The following is a 26,857-nucleotide window of genomic DNA, read 5'->3' on the forward strand; positions in this document are numbered from 1 at the left end:
ACAATTATGAGAGAGTTTTTGGAGCGAGCAGCAGCCCCACAGCAGGGGGAGCGGAGTTTCTTTTTATTTTTATTTTACGTGCGCGCGCGAGGCTCCATGGAGATTATTTTTGTTATTAACTACACAGATGTATAATGGTGACTGGTTTCTAAAGAGAATTATGACAGAGTTTTTTGGGGAAGAGCGAGCAGCAGCCCCACAGCAGGGGGAGCGGAGTTTTTTTTTTAAATTGTTTACATGTGTGCACGTGAACGGGACAGGAAGTCCTCAAACTGGGTCCTGCAGAGGCGCAAGGACCGCTGAAAGCAGCCGTCATCCAGACGCAGCTCCTGCAGCAAATAGTGATACTCCCCGGATTGGGAATGTCTCATGATGTTTGTCAGCTTTCCACAACAACTCGCTCCGTGTGATCAAGGTCCATCATGTTAACTTGACTGACAACCGGAGACGGCGAGTGGAATGGAAGCTCCTCCTATTTGATGACACACTGGGGCGAATTTTCGCAGCAAAAGCAGAGCGACACACCGGGCCATGGTGGCACGTCTGTCGCCACGCGACCGAAGCAAATTTGTGGCGTCTGATCGCGCCCGGTGTGAACGCAGCATTACAGTCGGCTGCGCTGCACGTCAACATCAGTGTAATTCATAAAGAACAGAGGACGTCTGATTTTTGGGGAAAAAAAAGTTTTGTCTGTTGGAGTTTGTTGTCTGTACAACGTTTGGAAAGATGTGTCATTTGATTTAAAACAGCAATTCGCTTTGTTATTAGAGCTGCGCAGCGTTTGGACCTGTGCACTTAGTCCCACAAAACAGAGGAACAGAACAGAGGACAGTTCTCATTTCTTGCCCCCATCAAGACAAAAGTCCCAGTCAGCGGGGAGTTCATGAAGAAACTGCAGTGCTGCCGCTTCTGAAAAGCAGTAAAACCGAGAACCAGCGAAGCAGCAGGTCGTAGCGCTGCTTCGCTGGTTCAAGAAGCAGCGGGTCTGCAATCAACATAGAGAAATGATCATTTTCCTGAAAAACAGCCTCAAAGACAACAGCGGCTCCGGCTTAATGTGAACTGAAGGACTGATAAGGAAATCGTTAATCAAAAAGGAAATTGATGTCAGTGGATCAAATCATTTCTTAAGGATTCTTAAAAGGAACAGGTTTTCAATTCTCATCCCTATGTATATGACTGTGCATATACAAAATAAAAACTCTAATTTATTTAAAGAAGTCTGTCCTGACCACTGTATTTGAAGGTTGTCATGTTTGATCTATCTATCTATCTATCTATCTATCTATCTATCTATCTATCTATCTATCTATCTATCTATCTATCTATCTATCTATCTATCTATCTATCTATCTATCTATCTATCTATCTATCTATCTATCTATCTATCTATCTATCTATCTATCTATCTATCTATCTATCTATCTATCTATCTATCTATCTATCTATCTATCTATCTATCTATCTATCTATCTATCTATCTATCTATCTATCTATCAGCACAAACACATCTTAAATGATGCATTCAGAGAATTAACTACAGTGAGACATATTATTACAGACGTTTATTATAAAATCCTCAAAAGCAAAACAAACAAACAAAGAAAAAAACAGAGGCCGGCAGCCTCTGACCGACCGCAGTGTCAACGCACGTGCTGTCTCTCCAAGTGGCCACACCCTAATGTGTTAGCATATCTGAGCTTTAGTGAATGTGATCATGAAAGACATCATCATCACAATTATTCCACAGGCTTTGATCTTACGTCTACTTTGATCGAAGATGTTTGAGTACTGACCAGCCAAATGCTTAACCCTACAGGGGTACAGGATATTCATAATTTACCTTAAAAACACCCACCTCACAAACACTGAACTCATCTTTGCCTTGTTTGGTGTCATTTTTTTTCACACAGCCTCATCTGTGTGACTTTACAGTTTTTCTTTAGTCTGACATACAGTATTAACACAATAAATCTAAATTCACACAAAAACATAAAATCCAAATAGAAATGTTATGTGTTTTTACTGTGAAAACCACAAACATGTTTCACAAACCATTTTTACACCTAATATAACTTTTACAACAAATACTGTATAAACTGTAAATTACAACTTGCAAATATAAACCTTAAATTTCAAATACATATATACAAATAAAGTTGTACACAACTATTTACATTAAAATGCAGGAAATGCTTCAGGCATTTGTGTACAACTATTTACAAAACAATAATAATAAATAATGATTATTTGTGCTCCTCAAAAAAAAAAACAACAACAAAAAAAAAACAAAATCCTGTCCAACACAAAACAGAGTGCACACAGTCCTGATCCACAAGGGGAGTGTCACTCCACTACACAAAGGCAAAGGAACTTAACACTGAGGATGCTGTCAAACACTTCATTCAGGCTCACTCCACTCGCCTCTTCTGCACCTCTGTGTTATTTGAAAACCAGGAGGATAAACCATGTTGAACAATGAAGACTCACTAATATCTCCAAATAATGATGCGCTATTTCCAACTTTCTACTTGCCTGCCTGGTTGTTAGTGTGGAACCTGACCATTATACTGAGTATAAAACAACAGTCATTTTTTTAATGTGTCATCCATCTCAACTTGTCAATAAAATTAGAGCAATTACCTGTTCCAAATGTCCAAAAGACCCGGTAAATACAAGGTATGACTTTTGGGAACTCACTGACATCATTAATATGGTGCACTGAAGGCCACCAAACATGGACACAGTGTGACCTCAGGCCTGCTGTGTGTCAAATGTCAAAAGATGAAGGTCACATGATAATAAGATGTGACAGCTTAAAGGTTGCGCGGGTGCACACCATCTGTACCACCTACAGACTTAAAATGAAACTGACACGGTTTGTTATGTTTATATATTATGTCCCAAATCCTAAATCTCTTCAGCTTCTTCCTTTTTCATTCAGGTTCAGCACAGCAGCTCTGTGAGCGACGTGCATGTTGATTTTACGCCCTTCCTTATTCTACATTACAGGGGAACCAGGAACTTTCCACTCTTTAAACACACGGATTAACTGCTTGGCCACTGTCTTGACCTGCACTAAAAACACTATAAACTGACAATTTGATGATTTTATAAGATATAAAATTTCCTGTGCAAATTGTGCCTTCCTACTTCCTGTTTAAGCTGCACTGTGCACGTAATGTCCAGGAAGTCTTCTCATTGCTCCACATGATGCGGACATGATGCGGCTGAGATTGATAAGAAAAGATGTCGTTCGACGTGGAAATATGACTCGTAGGTGAGTTGTGCCTGAGAGACAACAGGCATCATGTGAGCGTAACACCGACTGTGGGCGAGCGATAACATGACCTTACAAGTGCACAGTATGATGAGGATCGCTTTACCGAAGGTCCCAGGCTTTCTTCTGAAACGGGAAGAAACACAAAACGTGACAAGTGATTGATATTTCTGACCCATGTTTGTTTTAGTGTGTGTTCTGTGGAGAGAGAGAGATGATTGGGGTCAAATTGGACACACATATGTCAAACGCACACACACACACACGATTTATCAGGCTGAGACCGGTCAACACAGACAGAACATGGAAATAATTCTTTCAGACTGAATAAAGATCAGAGCGACTGATGGCTCCTGCCGTTTGTGTTTGAACGACGACAAAGTCTATGCCGTAAAAGCTCGAGATGTCAAAAGTCAGAAGAAATGTATCTGTGCGGCGCACCGGCTGCACGCTGGTGCAGCGATTTCTTTGAAGCCTACAGATAATGTTTCAGTGACTTTCTGTTCCTGCTAGTTCACCAACAGAGCAAAATGTTGCTGTTTGGGTCAAAAACATGAGATCAGGTCCAAATCCTCTGACGTCTACAATAAATGACTTCTCACTGTCTCGTTATGTTCATGTGAACATCATGTATGAGCAGCATGGGCGCAATTTGGTGGGGGATAGGGTGAACATGTCCCCTTTTCAACCAGGGGGGACAGAATATGGTATGCCCCCCCTCCACCTTCTGACATATATGTGTGTACTTGAAACATGCTATACCAGTCTTATGTGCAAAACCATGTCAGAATAGTATCTTTGTTTCTGCAAGTTTGTATTTTTAGCAGCATTGACTTGTTTACAACCCCTGTTTCTTGTTTGTCACATTCTGAATTATCTGGGACTGCATTTGCCCAGATTTGAAACCAAAAATAGTTCCCTCTAGGGACTAGTGTCAACACATAAGTATCAATGGACCATATGCTAATTTACTAAATTCTGAAAGTTAGAAAAAGAAATGAGAAAAGCTATCTGGGACCTCAGAAAGCCTATCTGCAATTATTGCTTGATCTCCAAAATCAGTCTATGCAAGCGAAATTATGTTCAATATGAGTGTTGTCATTAGTGCCACTTCAAAAATTAAATTCATGATAAGTAATTTATCCTAAACTTATGATCTGTTGTTTTTCAAACGTATGCAAAAACAAATACAGTATGCGACAGTCAATAATTATTAAGAGCCTGTTCTTTCATATTTATGAATACATTTTACCACATTGCAGTTTTTTTTTTTTATGAAAACTCAACCTATCATTCTTTTGGAGTTCTACACATGTGGTGATACCTTATTTACACCAGGATGTTAATAAAATCAATACTGGCGATTCTCAGAATAAAGTACTTATATCCACAGTTTCAAATTGCATAAGTCAAATGGTGTCCACTTTATGGTCTTCTCAAAACATTAAAATTACTGTTCTGGATGCTCAGAATGCATCTGAGCTGATCTAGAAACCGTTGGCTTCTGGGGGCCTAAAGGGGCCCCCAGACCCCCAGCCTATGGGCTTCGGCCCTGCGGGCCTCGCACTTTGTCCCCCCCAATTTCTAGTTCTAAATTGCACCCTTGAAAACATGTATGAAAGACATTTTTCAACTGTTCCTGTGCAGCATCTGCTCCTGGATTCATTACTAAATCTTGTTTTCATATTCAACAGGTTCTCTTGCACAATTTTTCCCTGAAGCAAAATCAAACCTTTGCCAGACGGCCATATTAACTTCACCTCCCTCGTTTTTATCGGCAGGCGGAGGCTGCCGGCGCCGGACCGTTCCGGCCGCTGTACCTGAGAACAAACAACACCTTAACAGTGCCCATTGCCATGGCAACACACTCAGGGGGAACCAATGAAAAAACTGAGAAAGAAGAAAGCGTCTGCCAGTGAGCGCTGCCAGCTCCTTTTGAGTGACTAATGTCTGCGGCGTGCGCTCCAGCCACCGCTCGCCCGCAGACGGCTCACATGACGCCGGAGCTGTGGCGAGGAGGTGCTGTTAATCCACCTCCAATGTCACCTCCTCTGCACCATGGGGGAAAAGCGCCAAACCTGCAGGGGGTGCACCTGAGTGCTTTGATGTCATTTCAAGGCAAACATGCTAAATGGACAGTACACACTATTTGTGCACATTTATTGTTGCTAGTAATTGAGCACACGTAAATGTTTTTGTGTCAGACGTAAAACACGAGTGTGACAAGTGAAGGCAAGTGAGTCCGTTAATAACATGAGGCGTAGCTGTGATGGACAGTCAGAATTCACAGCCACCGCCAGTGATGTGTTGCTCCGACAGCCAGCCTGCTTCCAGGACGGAGCAGTGAGACTGTGTAAGAACAGCTGGTGGCCACCAGGGGTCGCTCTGTCCCTCTGCTGGATGAGAGCAATGCCAGCTGGACAGAAGTGGAGAAGATGGTGCAGAATTGAAAGCTGCAGCACACAGGATGAAGTGCACACAGCCTCTTCCACATAAAAAAAAGCATATTTAAACAAAAACAGCCCATAAATATTTGGTGGAACTGCCACAGCTGGCAACAAAACCTGTAAACTCCCTCTCAGTTGTGAAATCATCTGTTCAAACTTTCCTTTGTGTGAGGACAATGACAGAAGCACATTTCCACAGCTGTTGAAGGACGTGGTGGCGTAATGATTTGCACGTTGGACTGAGATGGACTTTCAACAGGAGTGCTGGGAAGGAGTGAGAGACGTGCCGTGGGCCCTTCTGGAAACAAGCTACGGGCTTTCATTGGCTACACATGTTAAATAAGAACCTCTATCTCTGTTAAATTTGTTAATTTGTGATAACATACACAAACTGCTAAGTTTAACATTTAGGGTCTGATTTACAAAAGTTTGCGTTTGTTAACACCACTGCACTCAGAAATACACATATACTCAACAAAAATATAAACGCAACACTTTTGGTTTTGCTCCCATTTTGTATGAGATGAACTCAAAGATCTAAAACTTTTTCCACATAAACAATATCACCATTTCCCTCAAATATTGTTCACAAACCAGTCTAAATCTGTGATAGTGAGCACTTCTCCTTTACTGAGATAATCCATCCCACCTAACAGGTGTGCCATATCAAGATGCTGATTAGACACCATGATTAGTGCACAGGTGTGCCTTAGACTGCCCACAATAAAAGGCCACTCTGAAAGGTGCAGTTTTGTTTTATTGGGGGGGGATACCAGTCAGTATCTGGTGTGACCACCATTTGCCTCATGCAGTGCAACACATCTCCTTGGCATCATCTGTGAAGAGAACACCTCTCCAACGTGCCAAACGCCAGCGAATGTGAGCATTTGCCCACTCAAGTCGGTTACAACGACGAACTGGAGTCAGGTCGAGACCCCGATTAGGACAACGAGCATGCAGATGAGCTTCCCTGAGACGGTTTCTGACAGTTTGTGCAGAAATTCTTTGGTTATGCAAACTGATTGTTTCAGCAGCTGTCCGAGTGGCTGGTCTCAGACGATCTTGGAGGTGAACATGCTGGATGTGGAGGTCCTGGGCTGGTGTGGTTACATGTGGTCTGCGGTTGTGAGGCTGGTTGGATGTACTGCCAAATTCTCTGAAACGCCTTTGGAGACGGCTTATGGTAGAGAAATGAACATTCAATACACGAGCAACAGCTCTGGTTGACATTCCTGCTGTCAGCATGCCAATTGCACGCTCCCTCAAATCTTGCGATATCTGTGGCATTGTGCTGTGTGATAAAACTGCACCTTTCAGAGTGGCCTTTTATTGTGGGCAGTCTAAGGCACACCTGTGCACTAATCATGGTGTCTAATCAGCATCTTGATATGGCACACCTGTGAGGTTGGATGGATTATCTCAGCAAAGGAGAAGTGCTCACTATCACAGATTTAGACTGGTTTGTGAACAATATTTGAGGGAAATGGTGATATTGTGTATGTGGAAAAAGTTTTAGATCTTTGAGTTCATCTCATACAAAATGGGAGCAAAACCAAAAGTGTTGCGTTTATATTTTTGTTGAGTGTATATGCTGAGTTACTAATACTGCACAACGAGGACTACATTTGTCAAATGTGCAAAAATAGTGTGTACTGTCCAATTAGTGTGTTTGCCTTGAAATGAAATCAAAATGTGATTTGTGGTTTGTCCACCCAGGTGTGCAAAATTCTGGGAGGGAAAATGCAAAACAGGTGAGGTTTGCAAAAGGCAAAAGGAAATTTAGTGGGTGTTGATAGCGCCTGTATTTTGCACGTTTGAAGCCTTTAAGGGTAGTATCTCAATGGGCTGTGACTTTTGGCAAATATCGTAAGAGACACAAATTTGAGACAAAACAAGCAAATTAGCACAAATTTTTAATTGGAATCACACTGAAATGAAGACACGTTTGCAAACAAAGTCCTCAGGATGTCTGTGGGCTGCTATGATGCTGCTATTACAGTGTTATTATGTGAAAAGAGGCTGTGGAAATACCCCGTAAATAACAAATAAAACTACAGCTTAGATGAGGAAATAAAAAAAGTAGAGAAAATTGGATGCTTTGTGTGGTGGCTCACTGACTTGCTGAATGACGCCTCGCTGAGTCTAGACAATCCACAATATAAATTTGCAGAGGATAACACAATAAAGTATTAAAGTGATTTTCATATTTTCATTGTGGTCCTCCTAAAAAAATAAAACAAAAAGAATAACTCCAGATCGTGCACCTCATCCTCTTCCTGCGCCAGCGGACAGGACTCCTCCTGCGCACTGCGCCTGCCTACACGCCAGGTTGTAGCTGGCGCGGCAGTAGAGCTGGCTGGGATTATGGGATATCTCAATAGGGCGAATGACTATTTATGTGGCGCACAAATTGTTTTGACATGTTCAAAATTTAACTGACATGACAACAACACTCTTCGACTTACACAAGGAGAATGCAAACCCCATGCATGTTTTGTCTAATCTGACCACTTTTTTTAGTAACGAGTAATCTAACGCGTTAATCTTTCCATTGTGGGTCGATAGCAGCATTAAACTTGGTCTGTGGGCAGGGGGTCAGGGTTCGACTGAACTGCCCACTTTCAGCGAGCTGTGAGCTTTTCATCCACGGTTTTTTGCAGATGCTCGACTCTTCCTCACCTCTTAAAGTGCGGTGATCAGCACACCTGCACTGAGCTTTACAAAGACATTTTTATACTTTTTTCCCTCTATTTAGAATTCTGAGCTGAGCCGCTCTGTATCGTCTCATTAAAAACAGCTGATCCTCCGCGACGCGTCTACTAACACTATTTTCCAATCAAATGCACCTAAACTCTCTTTCTGAGGACCACATGATGTGAAAACGCAATAAAACTTTCTTACCTGTAAATCTGGTCATGTTTTCTGCATAAATAAATGTTATCCATTCTTTGTGCTCAAACGCCAAAGCAGGAGCGAATCCAGATGGAATGGGGGCGTGGGACAAGGATGTGCCCCCCACAACACCCCTAGATTAAAGGTCCAGTTTTGAAGCCGTTTTTTACTACAACTACTAATATTGCTTAAAATAATAATTTCGACAAGTAAAATGTTTAGAGAGAATTTAAATGTTAGAAAAATGTTAGAATTTAATAGTTACATTTATAAACAATGTAGGTTTGAAATTGCAAGTTTTACTGTTACAGTGCTGTCAACAGTTAAATATGAGGTCAAGAAAGACGTCTTTATTTTACTTTTTATAAAACAAGTATTTATTTTCATTGAAGTCAAGAAAGGGTGACTATAAAGTGAGTTTTGGCAAAACAGGTATCATTGTCATGTTGACGTGGGTTGTTGTCGGCAGCTGGGGAAAGTAACTAAAAAAGTAACTAGTAATCTAACTTAGTTACTTTTACAATTGAGTAATCAGTAAAGTAACTAAGTTACTTTTTCAAGCAGTAATCAGTAATCAGTAATTGGATTACTTTTTCAAAGTAACTGTGGCAACACTGCTTGCCATCCATCAGTTCTCTACCACCCTCTCAAATTAAGCAAACAACAAAGAGTCAAGTAAATTAGATCAATTTATTTTGTTGTGAACAGCATATGATTGATTCTGATGCGATGAATGCTTCTAAAATGTCAGTGGCGTGCTTGTCTATCTTCTTAGTGTTTTTGGCATCCTTGGAGTTCAATATTTCCACCAGTTCCTCCTCTGTGAACTCAGCAAACCTCGCTGGCAGATGATTTTCTGCTGTTGTTGACATGTTTGTTGCCATTTTTCAACCAGCGTCTGTCAGCTAGTTCCTGACCTTCGTATGTCGCGCTCTGATTGGCTAGCTGTTGGCAGTAAGCTCTAATGCTATTGGTCAGTGGGAACCGATCCAATATAACTTTTGCTCCTAGCCTTTTTGGAGCCTTTTGGATCCAACATAACTATTTTGGATCCAAAATACAGGTAAATGATGGACAGAAAGGCTAATCTGTGATTGGCTATTGCAATCTGAGTAATCTGTAAGTGGCACACTGTGACATCTCGGGGGTCTGCGTGGGATGACGCATGCAAGCAGAAGGCACAGATGCATCATTTTACAGCTGTGCGCTGCACCACAGACAGCGAGCTGACTGCTGTGCATCATCCCACAAGACTAAGTTCACAGTGTGCACAGAGATGTGTGTGCTTTAATAGCGTGGATTTGAAGAATAATTAAATGAGAAATTAGATGTTTTTCCTCTATTTTTGTTGTTTTTGTAATTACCAGTGCTTGAATATGCACATTTATGCACCAGAGTTTGTTCATATTGAAGCACACAGCAGACACTTGCACGTGGCTTGTTGACTTAGTGCCCTCGATCAGTTATGCAGTTAGTCTTCGTAAATCCCTTACAAAACTGTCTACAGTCCAACACTCCTTATCTGGATCTTAGCAGGTCAGGTCCTTCAGTGCACGTCGGTGACAAGTTTATCTGTTGCTTCTTTCAATATATATTCAGGAGGAAAGCAAAAACAAGTTCATATTTGGACATTTAAAGGCTCCTTTGCTGGGCTCGGGTTCGCCTCTTCGGGAAGCACTTATGGTTTTCTAGCAGGATGACAGGAAGCACCTGGAAGCACAGATTTCTGCAGCTGGAACCACCGCAACACATCATCAGCTGAAATAAAGCGATCCAGTGCACGCGCCTGATCCCTGAAGGGGCCTTTATATGCCTCTGTTTGCACGAAGGTACATGAACATGACTGTTCTATAACACACCCCTACAGAAAGTCGAGAAAAAGAGCTGGACAAAATGCATCGTTGTCCAACTTTTCGTTGGACGTTCGGACGTGACGCTATCCTCAAAGTGCTCATACTGCTGACTCCCACTGACAAGGTCCCTGCTTCAAAGTAAGGCTGTAACTAACGATTATTTTCATAATCAATTAGTTCTTAACTCCATACACTCAGACAATGGTGAAATGTCTTTTTCAGAGTCTTTTTTGTTCCCAACACTGTTTCAATGAATCATACGCACAATCAAGTGAAAACTTACTGATCAGTTTTTCTGTCATGAATTGAAAAGCGTGAAAAATTAAAAAACAACTGGACCAAATTATTGAACAGATTTTAAGAAAATTATCAGCGGGTGCGCCGGCTGTTGTGTACTGCACACAAATCTATTTTAAATTTTTTTATTTAACCAGGTTCATCCCATTGAGATTGAGACCTCTTCTGCAAGGGAGACCTGGACAATTATAAAGTTTCCAGTCCACCTAACCTGCCTGTCTTTGGACATGGGAGGAAACTGGAGCACCCGGAGGAAACCCACACAAACACAGGGAGAACATGCAAACTCCACACAGAAAGGACACAGGTGGGAATTGATCCTATAGCCTTCTTGCTGGAAGGCAAGAGTGCTAACCACTAAGCTACCGTGCTGCAAATCTGGGTAGCATAAGGCTGATGGACCTTGTTCCAAATTTCTATAAAAAAAAAGACTCAAAATGATTAACTGATTATCAAAAAAGTCACTGTGGCAGAAAACTGTTCTTCAGTGTCCCACAAGCTGCTGCAGGCTGCACAGTGAGACTGTTGCGACTTTGAGCTGCACAATGTGAGGCGGCGTCCGCTGCAGAGCAGCATCCAATAACCTCAAACATGCACCTGAAGTGTTCCTGGAAAAAACAGGATAGCTCCACCCAGAAAAGCCTGGACTGGAATCGACCCCTGATCATGAGGCTGTGTGTGGAAAACACTTTGGTGAAGCTGAAGGTGAAAGTAGGACGATTCACAGGCTTTCACTCAAAGCGGTGCTGATATTTGGGGGGCGATTCTGAGAACCTGCACATTCCTTGGATTGTGTTCTCTGCAGCAGCGTTCACACTGATGCACTGAACAGCTAGAAACAGCCTGTCTGCCTGAATCTAACCGCGCGCATCTCCTCAGGACGTGGCAGCGGCGTCTCCTTCATTCTGCTCCAACCTTCAGACTCACACAGCAGTGTGGAAAGCATCATGTGGTGGACATGTTGTCACCCAGACCTGCCTCTCTGTACACCAAAACCACAGCCCAACCAGGACAGATTTTTGGGGGGACGATACAGATATTAGAGAGTAAAAAAATCCATGGTATGATTTATCTGCTAACACACAGTAGAGAAGATTGAATCTTCGACTGGACTGGGTTGCTTTACGCGAGGACATTTCGCTTCAAATCACAGAAGCTTCCTCAGCTAAAATTCTTGCTCTGGTAGTCTGACTTCTGTCTTGACCTTGACCCCGTCTTGACCCTTCTCTACAAGGCTCAAGAGAGAAGTCAGACTACCAGAGCAAGAATTTTAGCTGAGGAAGCTTCTGCGATTTGAAGCGAAACGTCCTCGCGTCAAGCAACCCAGTCCAGTCGAAGATTCAAGCTTCTCTACTATGGAAACCACCTGGACAACTGAGAGCCTACACAGAAACATTGCTAACACACACATAAAAAACATTTCACTATCAAATCCTTACGACAAAGAAATGTAATTGACCCTTGATGTTTTACAATTTAAACATGTACGTTCTTATAAATAACTATAAATAGAACCAAAAACCAACCAACCAAGCAACAGAGGTCACGCTGCCTTCATTTGAATGGGCAGTCACTGTGCCGCACCGCTCAGCATTTAACAGACTTCTACCTGTGTGAAGCTCCATCAGCATCTTTGAGATTTGGTGCAATAAAAATAAAATAAATTGAAATTAGCCTATTTTGCTACTGGTTCGCGACTGTTGTCTCATCGCTGTAAAACGGTCACTCTGATTGAAAATGAATTGCAGCTGGTCGCTTTGCCTGTGTCTTGTTGCTAATGCGACCAAGGGGTGTCCCAACCATGCTTAACAGAATTGTAAACAATGCTGTTGGAGTGCCCTCTGCTGAACAAACTATGTAAAGACAGGAATTCCAACAGCTGAGCTATGCATTCGTATTCAGTAAAATAAAAGTATCCATACTGACCAAAATGACATCAATACTGATATGTTCGTGAAACGCTCATATCCACCAATATTATACATCAGTTGGGCTCGATCCAAAATCATCAGTGCAATCAGTGTTTCTGGCTTGCCTCAGCTGGTAGAGGAAAAAACGGGGCCTGGGCGAAGAACAGGACTCAGTAGGTCGTTGAGCGGAGTTTAAACGTGTGGTCCTGAGTGAGCTGTGCCCGGTGGTCGTTGGGGCGCGCTGGCTTGCATTTTGTTGACAGTGTGGCTGCTCCTGCAGGGCTCATACAGGGCATGAGAGGTCAGCCACAGCAGCCAAAGCTAAGCGGCGCAAAATAAACAGCGCGCTGCGGTGGGCAGGCTGACGAGCTGCTGTAATTACAAGAAAAATAGAGATTTAAAGAATGGGAGGAGGAGGTGGACGAGCGTGGGAGTCAGCGGGTGGGGTGGGGACTTGATCTTTATTGCTGATTTGGAGGAAAGGAGTAGAAAAGGCCTGTGGACTGGACGGAGCTTCAAAGACTTCCCCGCCTTCGGAAAACTGGCTCTGGACTGAAACTGAACAGAGTGTAAACTAATTTTTGTGTTTCAACGTGCTTGTAGAGGCGCTGTTTTCTCAGACTTGAGATCTCTGCTCCGCTCTCGCTGCGAGGCCGTGACCCCGTGTGCCTCAAAGAAAGCTCCGTGTGGGCTTGTGGTGATCCATCTTCAAGTGCTTCCCAAGATAAACACAGGAAAAGAAAATAATCCATTGAAGGAACAGGAAATGCAGCTGTTTACGACGCCGTGATGTCAGCTCCATCTGAACGTAGGCTGACATCTGCACTCGTGCTGTTTTCTCTGCTCACACATCTTTTCACATCACAAAGGCTGACAGTAAAGCGAACACCAGCAGCCAATTAGAGGCAGCTCAGCGCAGCGTGCACACTACGTTCTAAAGTTAAACAAAACAGCAGAGAAACTAAGCAAGCTTTAAATGACCGCAGTTTAAGATGTTACTCTTTAACTTTGAGAAACAAGTCAGAACTACTTCTTGTCAAACATTTCTCTGGATGCTGAAGCACAAAGACTGTCCAACATACAGTGCACCTGGAAAGTCTTCACAGCGCTTCAAATTTCCACATTTTGTTATTTTCTTCTTTCAGCTGTTCCCGTTAGGGGGCGTCACAGCAGATCAATCGTTTCCATCTCAACCTTGTCCTCTGTATCTTCCTCTGCCACACCAACCACCTGCATGTCCTCCCTCACCACATCCATAAACCTCCTCTTTGGCCTCCCTCTTCTCCTCCTGCCTGGTGGCTCCATCCTCAGCATCCTTCTCCCTATATACCCTGGGTCCCTTCTCTGCACATGTCCAAACCATCTCAATCTTACCCCTCTGACTTTTTCTCTAAACCGTCCCCCATGAGCTGTCTCTCTGATATGTTCATTCGTAATCCTGTCTGTTCTTGTCACTCCCAAAGAGACTCTTCAGCTCTGCAACCTCCAGCTCCGCCTCCTGTCTTTTTGTTAGCACCACTGTCTCTAAGCCGTACAACATAGCTGGTCTCACTACTGTCTTGTAGACTTTTCCCTTCACTCTTGCAGACATTCTTCAGTCACAAATCACCTTTCTCCACCCACTCCACCCTGCCTGCACTCTCTTCTTCACCTCTCTACCACACTCTCCGTGACTTTGGACAGCTGAACCCAAGTATTTAAACTCATTTACTTTCACCACTTCTGCTCCATTTAACTGCAATATTCACACATACTCAGTCTTGCCCCTACTGAGTTTCATTACCCTTCTCTCCAGAGCTTATCTCCACCTTTCCAGACTCTGTGCTCTCACTACATATCACAATGTCATCTGCAAACATCACAGCCCATGGAGACTCCTGTCTGATGTCATCTGTCAAACTGTCCATCAACACTGTGAACAAGGAAGGCCTCAGAGTTGATCTTTGGTGTAATTCCACCTACACCTTGAATGAGTGTCAGCAGACTGGCTATGTAATATATGCATGTAAACAGGCAAAAATTCAGTGATAATTCCTTTTGCCTGTATTGTGGCTCACTAAGTTTAGTGGCTGTTCAATCGCCAGCCATTTGTATGTCTGGTGGTGTCTCATTTGTCCAACACCAAAACTGGTATATTTTTCTACCTCTCTTCTATAAAAATTGATTTTTATTTTTGATATGCAAAATTCTCTTATAATATCAAGAACCCCACCCATATGTGACAATTATTTTTCTATCTGGGCCATGTGCAGTACCAAGCTGGACGGTGTTGGACGTTGTACGTCTGACGCCATCACAGTTTTATGCCTGTGTTTCTTTTCTGAGAAAATCTTTTCTTTTATTATTTTTCACTTTCCACATCAAAATCTTGCCCAAAACCTTTCTTCTATGATTACATTTTGGGAACATTTCTTCCCAAATGAGACCTTCTATTTTTTGGATGAAAATGTTCAAAAAAATGATTCATGATGTATGAATGTAGTTCAGATGGCACTCATTCAGGGCTTCATTTTGCTGCAAGATTTATGCTTCTCCACCTATTGTTTGTAAAGTTATGCATAAAAAAAGGTGTTTTTTTTTAGGTGCACCTGTGGGGTGCCCCAGGGCTCAGTCCTTGGGCCTTTGTTGTTTCATTTATATAGTCATGACATATGTTTAGTTTCTAAGTTTGTGAGTTGCATTTTATTTGCTGATGACACGACTGTGTTTTGTAGTGGGGATCATTTGGGACAGATTCTGGACATGATGAAGAGGGAACTACAGACGTTAAAAGAATGGTTTGATTCAAACAAATTGTCGCTTCACTTTGGTAAAACAAACTGTATCATATTTGGAAAAAAAACCACAAATTTATATAGAAATTTACTAGTACACGATGTTGAAACTGAACTTGTAAATGAAACTAAATTTCTTGGGGTCTTTATTGACAATAACCTAAGTTGGAAAACATATAAATTACGCTAAATCTAAAAAGACAAAGATCATTGCCATTTTGTAGAACGCACAAGACTTCCTCTCCCAACACTCATAGAAGGGATTGCTGTTGTTATTTACTTCCGCCTTTCCTGCACATGCGCAGACGACGGAGACGACGACCATGAAGGATTTCAAGTTTTTGGAGGCGTATAATTATTTTATCAGTGGTCACGTGAAGTTGAGGAACTTGTTAAACGCGGTCCAACAAACACACTCGTGCACAGTGCGGCTGGTGTGCACATTGTGCGTCAGGCTGCAGTTCACCTGTGTTGACAGAGTCATTAAATGCAGTTCTGTGTGTGCGTCCATGGTTGAAAAAGTGATGGAGAAAAAACAACGACCCAAAGGTTTCTCTTTGACCAAAAAAAAAAAAAAAAAAAAAAAAAAAACACCACAAGGAGGTGGCAGCTTTAATTACATACACCCACACATTACATACACCTGTGTGGATCACACGACTTCCCAAAAATAAAATTAAAAAAAGATTCACAAACACAAAATCAGCCCATCCAAAACAATTTGAGAGCATATGATATTATATATATATATATATATATATATATATATATATATATATGTGTGTGTGTGTGTGTGTGTTTTCATACATTTATACATTTTAACAACCTAAAAGCCAAGAGACCAGCTAGAACCAAACCCTGGGTTCCTGGACAGTCGCCTCTGTGTTTCTTCTCGCTGGTTTTATTTCTTCCGCAGCTTAGAGTCATTTTGACACCGGTGAGTTCAACTTTACACTTTGTGTTCATCCGTTTGTCTGCTTCTGCGCGTGTTAAACTATGTTTGATTTCAAAATGAACCGAAAATCAGACCGTTAGTTTGCAGCCCTCATAAAAACTTCATTCACAGCTTATGGCCTAAATGTGGAGCTGCACAGAGAAAACCAAAGGAAAAAAGAAAAAAATACAGAAGGGGTTAGTTTTTTTTTTTTTTTAAAGGTTAGTTTTTAATGTGATGAGTTGGAAACATCGATGTCTATGTGAACACAGGGTGAGCTCATGTGATCCATCTTCCACCTGTACTGGACGCAATTCTGACCCAAACCACATCTGATTCTTGAGACTAAATGCTGCAAAGTGAAAATTTTTCAAACGGATTGTCATCCATCTGGATGTGATGTGTTTTTTATGCACGGCGCTGATCTGTCAGCGTGTGATGGATCACCGAGTGCACACAGTCAGTGGCTGCATTAAGAGTTTTCTGCTTATTGGTGTGGCCCAGCCCAGCGTGTGACGTCATCACGATTCCTTCTATTAGTTACCTTATATCATTCATTACTTGTTCTGTACAAAATCTACTGTATTGAAGTTTGGAGAACCATCTACAAAACTAATCCAAATCCTATATTTTTACTTCAACAGAAAACTATAAGAATTACTAGTAAGAAACCACATCGTGAGGCAACAAATTCATTGTTTGTCTGTTTGCATATTTTAAAATTTTGGGATTTGATTGATGTTATGTGTAAAGTAAAAAAAAAAAAAAAAAAAAAAAAAAAAAAAACTTTTAACACATCATGTCCAGGACATCATTTATAATGAGGGACTCCAGTTATAATTAGCGAGGAACATTATTATTTCAGAAATCAAAGATTCAAACTATCGTAAAAAGTCATTGTGTTTCTGTTAAAGGTGTTAAACGAGCGAAGCGTTGCAAAGCTCGCTCATGGTCCTAAACAGGAAGTGCCAAATTTTGAATCCACAGTAAAACAGGAAATGTTCAAATGTCAAACACTTCCTGCATTGACAGACGAGATCTCATGGAATCTCACGGGAAGTCAGTGGCAAGCTCACACTCAAACAGGAAGTGCCAAACTTTCAGTCACAGTCAAATGTTGAACACTTCCTGGAATGGGTGGAGCTAGAGCGGAGGCTGGGGTTTCACTGGACTCCCCTGAAATCTGATTGTACACAGATGATTGACATGTCACGGCACCACACGTCTGGTTGAAAGAGCTGCATTTTCAAATCAGTAAGTCACACTGACTGCTGGTTCCTCCTGTCAAGTAGTTGGTGCTGTCTACCACAAAAAGTTCAAATCCACCTTAGTAGAAGAAGAAAAATGTTTGCTTGAGATTTGAACTGAACGCGTCATTTGAACTATGGACTTCAAATCACACCAAACTTATATTGGTGAGTAAACAACCATATTTTATGCCAGAAATGAGGTCCAGGTTGTTAAAAGCAGCCTTTCTCCTTTAATTCGGGGGTCTTATATACACATGTTTAAGCTAACAGACAGCAGCTGGTTCATGCTGTGTTGGCTTATTAGTGCAGCAGATAACTGAAACAATCCTTCAAATGGTGATACAAGCATCAAATTCAGCACAAATACAGCTTAAACACTACACTTAAAAAAAAATAATGACTGGCCACTTGAATTTTCAATAGGAGGCCGGGTAGGGGTCAATTGAAGAATTACTCAGGGGTCAAAATTTAAAAATGCTCCAATCAAATTGAAAACTACATCATGTTTCTTGTCTAATTATCAAGTTTCCAAAAAGGTATATTTTGGGCTATCTATGACTAAATGTTATGGAGTTTTGTAGTAAAAATGGCAAGAATGGTGACAAACGTCAATTTCAGTTTGTACAGGGGTCAAAAGGTAAAGAGTTTCTCTAATTTCGTAAAAAGTGATGCAAATTATCATTTAGTTCTTTTTAAAACTATTTTTATTAATGAAAAAAAGGAGATTAACCAGTAATGAACAGACACACCTGCAGTGGACATGACATCATTCACTTCTCAATAACTAATCAATGAAACGTTTTCTCAATTAAATATCCTCAAACAATCGTTTCCCACACCCCTGGATGACATCTTCAGATGCTTGTTGTTGTTTACAGCTGTTTTTGTTTGTGTGATTCATGTGTGGTTCATGGATGTGTGTGCCTGAAGCGCAGGGTGCAGGAAGTCGCTGTGCTCGCCAAAAACAACCACCATGACTCATTCTGTGATCCCAGATTCCTTCCAGCCTGGCTCTGATTAACAGATGAACGCGGCTGCAGGTAGCAGTGCAGAGTGCATGACCCACAGTTGAGGACGAGGGTCCTTTAGAGCTGGATTACACAGCTGGGACATCAGGTGTACCTCTGTAGATTAACACAAAGCTCCTGGTAATGAAAGAAAGGACGGCGCTGCTCCACATGCCGCCTTTGAAGTGCGATCAGACCCGAGTACAAAAGGCATTCCGCTATGAGGAACCCCCGAGGGTCAGGACCCACACATGGGCTCCCAGAGTTCGGCCTTGATAAGGAAGTTCAGGATTAGACCCATTATTACATTATTTCCACCACACAACTCTACACACCTTTACTGCTCTTTTACACATAAACTGAACTACAGTTTTTTGGGGGGACTTTTTTGTGCATTTGACTTTGTTTAACAACAATAGGACGTCCACGCTGGCTGCTGAGGTTTGTAACAAAAAAGAGTCAGCAATTAAACATGACCCAAATATCTCCAAAACAAGTACAAAATTAAGAAGGTGGCAAAGTATGATGTAATCTACATCATGACTTTTCAACGTGATCATTTTTATCAGGACACAAGATGTTGAATTCAAGAGGAAATCTGGTATTCTTCAACCTGGACTCCATTTTTAGAAAAATTATGCTATATCCAAGCTACCAGACACATTTCACCTCTGCAGTGGTGACAAGAAGCGGTTTACCATCTGTGTTTTAGACGGCCCTTTAAAACTATAACAACACCAACATTAGTGTGTTCACTAAGAAGATTCAGAATACAGCTAAGAATTATTTTACACAACTACCAAGCTGTTAACTTTATATCTGGAAAAACTGAAGCTAATGTTAGCTCATTTATGCAAATAACGAGACACCACTCTGCTGGTACGTCTTAAGAGGAAATAAATATGTAGTCTAAAGGCATGTTGAATTTATGACAGCTAAAAAAAAAAAAAATCAACCCAATACTGTGCATGGTGCACTGTGAAAGTCCTGCATGGATTATTGACCATGCACTTCGACAGAGCAAGAATGCTGAGCTTGTTCCGTAGAGCTTTCTACGTGGAGATTTCTGAACAGAGTTTTCTACGTGGAGTTTTCTTTGGGAACCTTTCTAAATAAAGTTTTCTATGTGGAGTTTTTAATGTCACAGTTTCTACACAGAGCTTCCTACATAGATACAGCAAAAGCATTACAGCTCTGTTTAGTTATGTCTTCTCTTTGACTCAAAGGGCTCTGACAAATTATGGGTTTTCAGCTCAACTGTGACAGTTTAACAAGGTTAAAATTGCAGTAATTCATTGTGTTGACTATTTAAGACTTGTGTCAGATCTGTATTTCCAGACATTTTCCATACCTGCTTACTTCAACCAAGGGTCATGGGGGCTGGAGCCTATCCCAGCAGTCATAGAGTATGAGGCAGGGAACACCCTGGACAGGACACCGGTCTGTCGCAGGGACACATATAGACAAACAAACATTCATGCTCGCACACACTCCTATGGTCAGTTTAAAGTTTACAATTCACCTAACCTGTATGTGTTTGGATGGAGGAAACCCACACAGACATGGGTGGGTGGTGGGGGGGGGGGCATGCAAACTCCACACAGAAAGGACGTGAAGCGATCCCACGACCTTCTGTGGGGCATCAGCGCTAACCACAAAGCCAACGTGCCAGATCTGTACTTGCTGAATGTAATTGGGTTTGAAAGTTATCATTTGAAAATACTAAACAGAAAAAGGGGGGAGGGGGTGGTAGCTTGAGAAAATAGATGTGAAATATTGTGAAATGTCACATATATTATCATTCCAACAGAAATATCAACACTATATGGTAAGAAAAGGACTGTGAAAAGGTCAAAACAAAGGGATTCTTCAAGTGAACTTGTATTTTCAGGGCAAACATGTGAATCTTTAAGTTAAACTAGCTTGAAATGTTTTAGGGCCCCTTCACACATAGTACGAGTAAGTACAACTCAGGGCGACTCCTGGCGGTACAGCTCGTATGGGTGTGCATGCTCTCGCTGCAACTCATTACAACAGTGATATATGTTTTTATGTATGCCCACATGAGGACAGCAACCAGACACACGCATGTCACAGTGGGTAGTTAGTTGTTAGTTCATGTCCATCCAAACACAGTATGTGTTCCCCAGCCGTGACGTCCAGATCCACAGATCTCCGCAGCTGCTCCTGTCGGTAGCCACACCCCCTGTCAGTTCAGCACACACACCAATGTGTCACTGTATCTGTTTGCAAAGCAACACTCGTGGGGCACTTAGACACATTTCACATCCAGCTTGACAGTGATCGTCTGCTGACTGTTGATGTTCGTGCGTGTCACCTGGAATTTCGCCAACACATGCCGCCGTGAGAGGGTTCAATGGGCTGGCTCTCACAGGACACTCATATATATATATATATATATATATATATATATATATATATATATATATATATATATATATATATATATATATATATATATATATATATATATATATATATGGTTTTTAGGGCTACATATTATAGTTTGGGAGTTTATCCCGGACCGACAGAAAGACAGAAGTGGCAGCATGAAAAGCACATGGTACAACACTGTATGATCTTACATAAATGGCTATTTTGGGGCTAATTTTCAGTTCAACTTTTAAAGAAATGGTACAAGTTTGTTCCCCATGTCATGATTCAGAATATATATAGTTTTTAGGGCTACATATAATAGTTTGGGAGTTTATCACAGATGGTACAACACTGTATGGTCTTAAATGAATGGCTGTTTTGGGGGTAATTTTCAGTTCAACTTTTTAAAAAAATGGTACCGGTTTGTTCCCCATGTCTTGAGGATTCAGAATACATATAGTTTTTAGGGCTACATATTACAGACAGACAGATGTAGCCCTTTATATATATATATATATATATATATATATATATATATATATGTCCCAAAAAAATATGCAACATTTTATCAGCAAAGAAAATGGTCAAAGTCAAAGCATATGTCTAGGAAATAAATTTATTGCTGGATAGAAAGCTGGTTGGAAAGGTTGAAGTTTTTCATACCAATGTCATTATTGGCCCTGCATTTTGTCAGTCTAGCATAAAGTCAGCATAAAGTCTGACACTCTTGGTCTGGTGCCAAAACTCAATAATTTTTGTTCACTGTAGTATGGTTAATCTTGGCATTTTCCTGAGTCTTACACATATGTGATTACGTTTGTAGCATTTAAGGTTCAAACCGAATGTTTTAAATGTTGTATATTTTTTTGGGACACCCTACACTGTAAACCCGGACAGTCATACTAACTCATAAATTTTTGATACACATGAATCATAAAAAGACAATTCGTTGATTTAACATTAATCTTTTGAGTACACAAAGTGACAAATCTGGATTTACTTTGAATATAGGCAGTAATCTCTGAATTGACATCTTAACTTTTGAGTTTTCCGTGGTTACGTCATGACGTCACATACCCCTCCTCTCCGTTCACGCACGCAAGTTCGAGAAGCAAGATGGCTGCTTGAAGCGGAGGACAAACCTTTGTCGCCCGCACCATGAAAGGTAACGTTTATTATCTTTATTTCTGCATGTGTTCGTGTAAAACTGTGCTAATATGTTTATTTAAGGGTCGGACGTAGACAACACGAGGTTGGAATAAAGTTGGAGGACGACGTAACGTTAACTAGATTGTCTGTCTATCGCTAGCATAGCAAGTTTAAGCAACATAGTGAACGTTGTATTTTATACTTGTTCATTACATACACACTGATTTATTTCAAATGTTTTTGTTTTAATTTTGATCATTATAACAAACTGACTGGTGATAAAAGCATGCATGCATCCACGTGTTGGCCTGAGACAGGCCTGAGGCAGGCTCTGGCAATGTTTTTTAAACATGGCTAAAACCTATTTTTGGGATGTTCTTAATGTGAGGAATAAAAGTCAGCTCAGAATCAAAAATCATGCCAAAGTCTCTCATTTGTGGAAAGGGATTAAAAGACAGGAACTGTAGTTTGATTTAAAGTTTCACTCTTTAACCTCATAGAAAATCTGTGGTGTTTTATGAATAAGATGCTGTTAATTATCTGTATTTGTTTTAATAAATCAAGTGTAATTTTTTTTCCCTTTGTGCTCCTATGTCTCAAAATAGACCACCATCATTGTCGTCTGGCCTGGAAGCTCTACATTTAAATGACTGAGGTATGTATTGACTTGCATTCAAACATTCTTAAGCACTGTATTTTCTAGTTAGGGGTAGCTAGTGCTAGTGTACAGGAGGAATGCACACTTTTGCTCCGATGATGATAATAACAATCTTTACTTCATTATTAGACAATAGACTTTTTAAAATACACAGAATGACTCATTTTACATTTTCATGCTGCATGTGTTGTGTTGCATTTGTTGTGCAAGTCAATATTTGATTGATTAAATTTAGAAAAGTCATGTACTGTCCACATACTGTGTGGTTATGTAACTAAAGTGACTCAGGAGCAGAACTGTCTCTGGTTCATGGCCCCTCTCTGGGGCCCGACGGAGTGAGCCCTGGAGACTGTCTCAGCGCTAGCAAAGTATTGCTTACTTCAGCTAAAACAGAGTTACAGCCGCAAGCTAACATCGCAGAAACATGGATGTGCGCTAATGTGTAGCAGAGAGCCACAGTTTTATCTGTGTGGAATAAGGGCCATGAACCTGGCTCCTGTGTCATTTTACTTGCATAAACATACTGTATGAGGTGGTACATTACTCATACTGCATGAATATGTAAAGTGAGTCATTCTGTGTATTTTAAAAAGTCTATATTGTCTAATAATGAACTAAAGATTGTTATTATCGGAGCAAAAGTGAGCATGAGATTTTGTGTGTAAAAAGGCCATTACATTGGTTTTAAAATGCTGAAATTCCTGGTGCTTCCAGGCTGCGGCCCCCTGGACCCCCAGCAAATTGTCAGAGTTTGGATGCATTTTCTCATCTCCCATTCTCTTCCCTGTGGTTCGCAGCCATAGTAGTTGAGTAGAGTACAGTTTTTTTTATAAAACGTTTAAAATGTACCCTTATTACAAGAGAAACCACCCAACCTTTGCAGCTTACCACCATCTAATCTGCCTTGCAACAGAAGAAAAGGGTAACTCTTCTGAGTGATGTTTGGAGAAAAATTATTTCTTTTTTTTTGTTTTTTGTTATCCCGTAAAGTGTATTGAATTTACAATTCAGAAAATTGGTCAAATCCTTGTTATTAAAAGTGGAAGTCTAGCTGTGTAAAAATATTTAACTCAACCCTAAATGTGACCCTTTTTATTGGCCTTACCTTAATCTATCTGCAAGCAAAATATAATCCTTACATACAATGCAAGTAATGCAACTCCCATTGGGTCATGAAATGTTTACTGATCACAATCAGATTACTCACTGATACTGTATGTATTATCATACTGACAATCTACAAAAAAAACCCCCAAAAAAACAGTACAGCACAGCAACATATATCAATACGAAATAAAATGTAGTGTGACCTATTGAGTAAATGTGTCTTCATGTGTATTTGAAATCTTTTTACAGCTTGCAGACTATTGAAATTTTTTGTTAAACCTGATTCTCAGGATGACCGAACTAAACCATTTCTCTTCAAGAGAAATATTTTTAGACTTTTATTCAGTTCAGACAGTGTTAAATTGAAGTAAAAATTCAGTTCATGTTTTCTGAAATGTGAAACGGTGAAGAGGTAAAGCCACAGTTTGCTTTAAAGCTGCACATTAATAAACAAGTTATCAGGTTAAACGAACCTGATAATGTATATTATGGAACAAAATCATGTATTAATTTTATTTAATTAAAATACTGAATAATGAAAAATACACTTGAATTACGAGGTCTGTCAATAAAGTATAGGTCCTTTTTATTTTTTTCAAAAACTATATGGATTTCATTCATATGTTTTTACGTCAGACATGCTTGAACCCTTGTGCGCATGCGTGAGTTTTTCCACGCCTGTCGGTGACGTCATTCGCCTGTGAGCACTCCTTGTGGGAGGAGTCATCCAGCCCCTCGTCGGAATTCCTTTGTCTGAGAAGTTGCTGAGAGACTGGCGCTTTGTTTGATCAAAATTTTTTCTAAACCTGTGAGACACATCGAACTGGACACGGTTCGAAAATTAAGTTGGTTTTCAGTGAAAATTTTAACGGCTGATGAGAGATTTTGAGGTGATACTGTCACTTTAAGGACTTCCCACGGTGCGAGACGTCGTGCAGCGCTCTCAGGCACCGTCGTCGGCCTGTTTCAAGCTGAAAACCTCCACATTTCAGGCTCTATTGATCCAGGACGTCGTGAGAGAACAGAGAAGTTTCAGAAGAAGTCGGTTTCAGCATTTTATCCGGATATTCCACTGTTAAAGGAGATTTTTTTAATGAAAGACGTGTGGACGGATTGCAGCGTCGGCTCGCAGCCGCCGCGACGCTCCGCCACAGGAAAAACACCTCTGTTGGAAGCCTTAAGGACAAGTTGGAACATGTCCTGCTGTTAAACAATTTCTCATATACTCACTCCACTGAAAGCCATCAAAAGCCGCCTGGATTTTACAAATGGTTATCAACACGGAGGTGTTTTTCCTGTGCAGCCGCACCGCGTCGGCTGCGTCCCGACGCGCGGACCCGTCCGCACGTCTTTCATTAAAAAAAATCTCCTTTAACAGTGGAATATCAATCAATCAATCAATTTTTTTATATAGCGCCAAATCACAACAAACAGTTGCCCCAAGGCGCTTTATATTGTAAGGCAAGGCCATACAATAATTATGTAAAACCCCAACGGTCAAAACGACCCCCTGTGAGCAAGCACTTGGCTACAGTGGGAAGGAAAAACTCCCTTTTAACAGGAAGAAACCTCCAGCAGAACCAGGCTCAGGGAGGGGCAGTCTTCTGCTGGGACTGGTTGGGGCTGAGGGAGGAGAACCAGGAAAAAGACATGCTGTGGAGGGGAGCAGAGATCGATCACTAATGATTAAATGCAGAGTGGTGCATACAGAGCAAAAGAGAAAGAAACAGTGCATCATGGGAACCCCCCAGCAGTCTACGTCTATAGCAGCATAACTAAGGGATGGTTCAGGGTCACCTGATCCAGCCCTAACTATAAGCTTTAGCAAAAAGGAAAGTTTTAAGCCTAATCTTAAAAGTAGAGAGGGTGTCTGTCTCCCTGATCTGAATTGGGAGCTGGTTCCACAGGAGAGGAGCCTGAAAGCTGAAGGCTCTGCCTCCCATTCTACTCTTACAAACCCTAGGAACTACAAGTAAGCCTGCAGTCTGAGAGCGAAGCGCTCTATTGGGGTGATATGGTACTACGAGGTCCCTAAGATAAGATGGGACCTGATTATTCAAAACCTTATAAGTAAGAAGAAGAATTTTAAATTCTATTCTAGAATTAACAGGAAGCCAATGAAGAGAGGCCAATATGGGTGAGATATGCTCTCTCCTTCTAGTCCCCGTCAGTACTCTAGCTGCAGCATTTTGAATTAACTGAAGGCTTTTTAGGGAACTTTTAGGACAACCTGATAATAATGAATTACAATAGTCCAGCCTAGAGGAAATAAATGCATGAATTAGTTTTTCAGCATCACTCTGAGACAAGACCTTTCTGATTTTAGAGATATTGCGTAAATGCAAAAAGCAGTCCTACATATTTGTTTAATATGCGCTTTGAATGACATATCCTGATCAAAAATGACTCCAAGATTTCTCACAGTATTACTAGAGGTCAGGGTAATGCCATCCACAGTAAGGATCTGGTTAGACACCATGTTTCTAAGATTTGTGGGGCCAAGTACAATAACTTCAGTTTTATCTGAGTTTAAAAGCAGGAAATTAGAGGTCATCCATGTCTTTATGTCTGTAAGACAATCCTGCAGTTTAGCTAATTGGTGTGTGTCCTCTGGCTTCATGGATAGATAAAGCTGGGTATCATCTGCGTAACAATGAAAATTTAAGCAATACCGTCTAATAATACTGCCTAAGGGAAGCATGTATAAAGTGAATAAAATTGGTCCTAGCACAGAACCTTGTGGAACTCCATAATTAACTTAGTCTGTGAAGAAGATTCCCCATTTACATGAACAAATTGTAATCTATTAGACAAATATGATTCAAACCACCGCAGCGCAGTGCCTTTAATACCTATGGCATGCTCTAATCTCTGTAATAAAATGTTATGGTCAACAGTATCA

The 26,857-nt window shown here is 41.0% G+C and overlaps 1 protein-coding gene across 2 annotated transcripts in view; it reads right to left on the reverse strand.

Annotated features, from left to right (window-relative positions):
- Positions 1–26,857, reverse strand: part of pdzrn3b (PDZ domain containing RING finger 3b) — a 441,562-nt gene that overhangs the window by 178,972 nt on the left and 235,733 nt on the right. The window lies entirely within an intron of this gene.

This window comes from Thalassophryne amazonica, chromosome 3, assembly GCF_902500255.1.
Source record: "Thalassophryne amazonica chromosome 3, fThaAma1.1, whole genome shotgun sequence".
NCBI classification, from domain to species: domain Eukaryota; kingdom Metazoa; phylum Chordata; class Actinopteri; order Batrachoidiformes; family Batrachoididae; genus Thalassophryne; species Thalassophryne amazonica.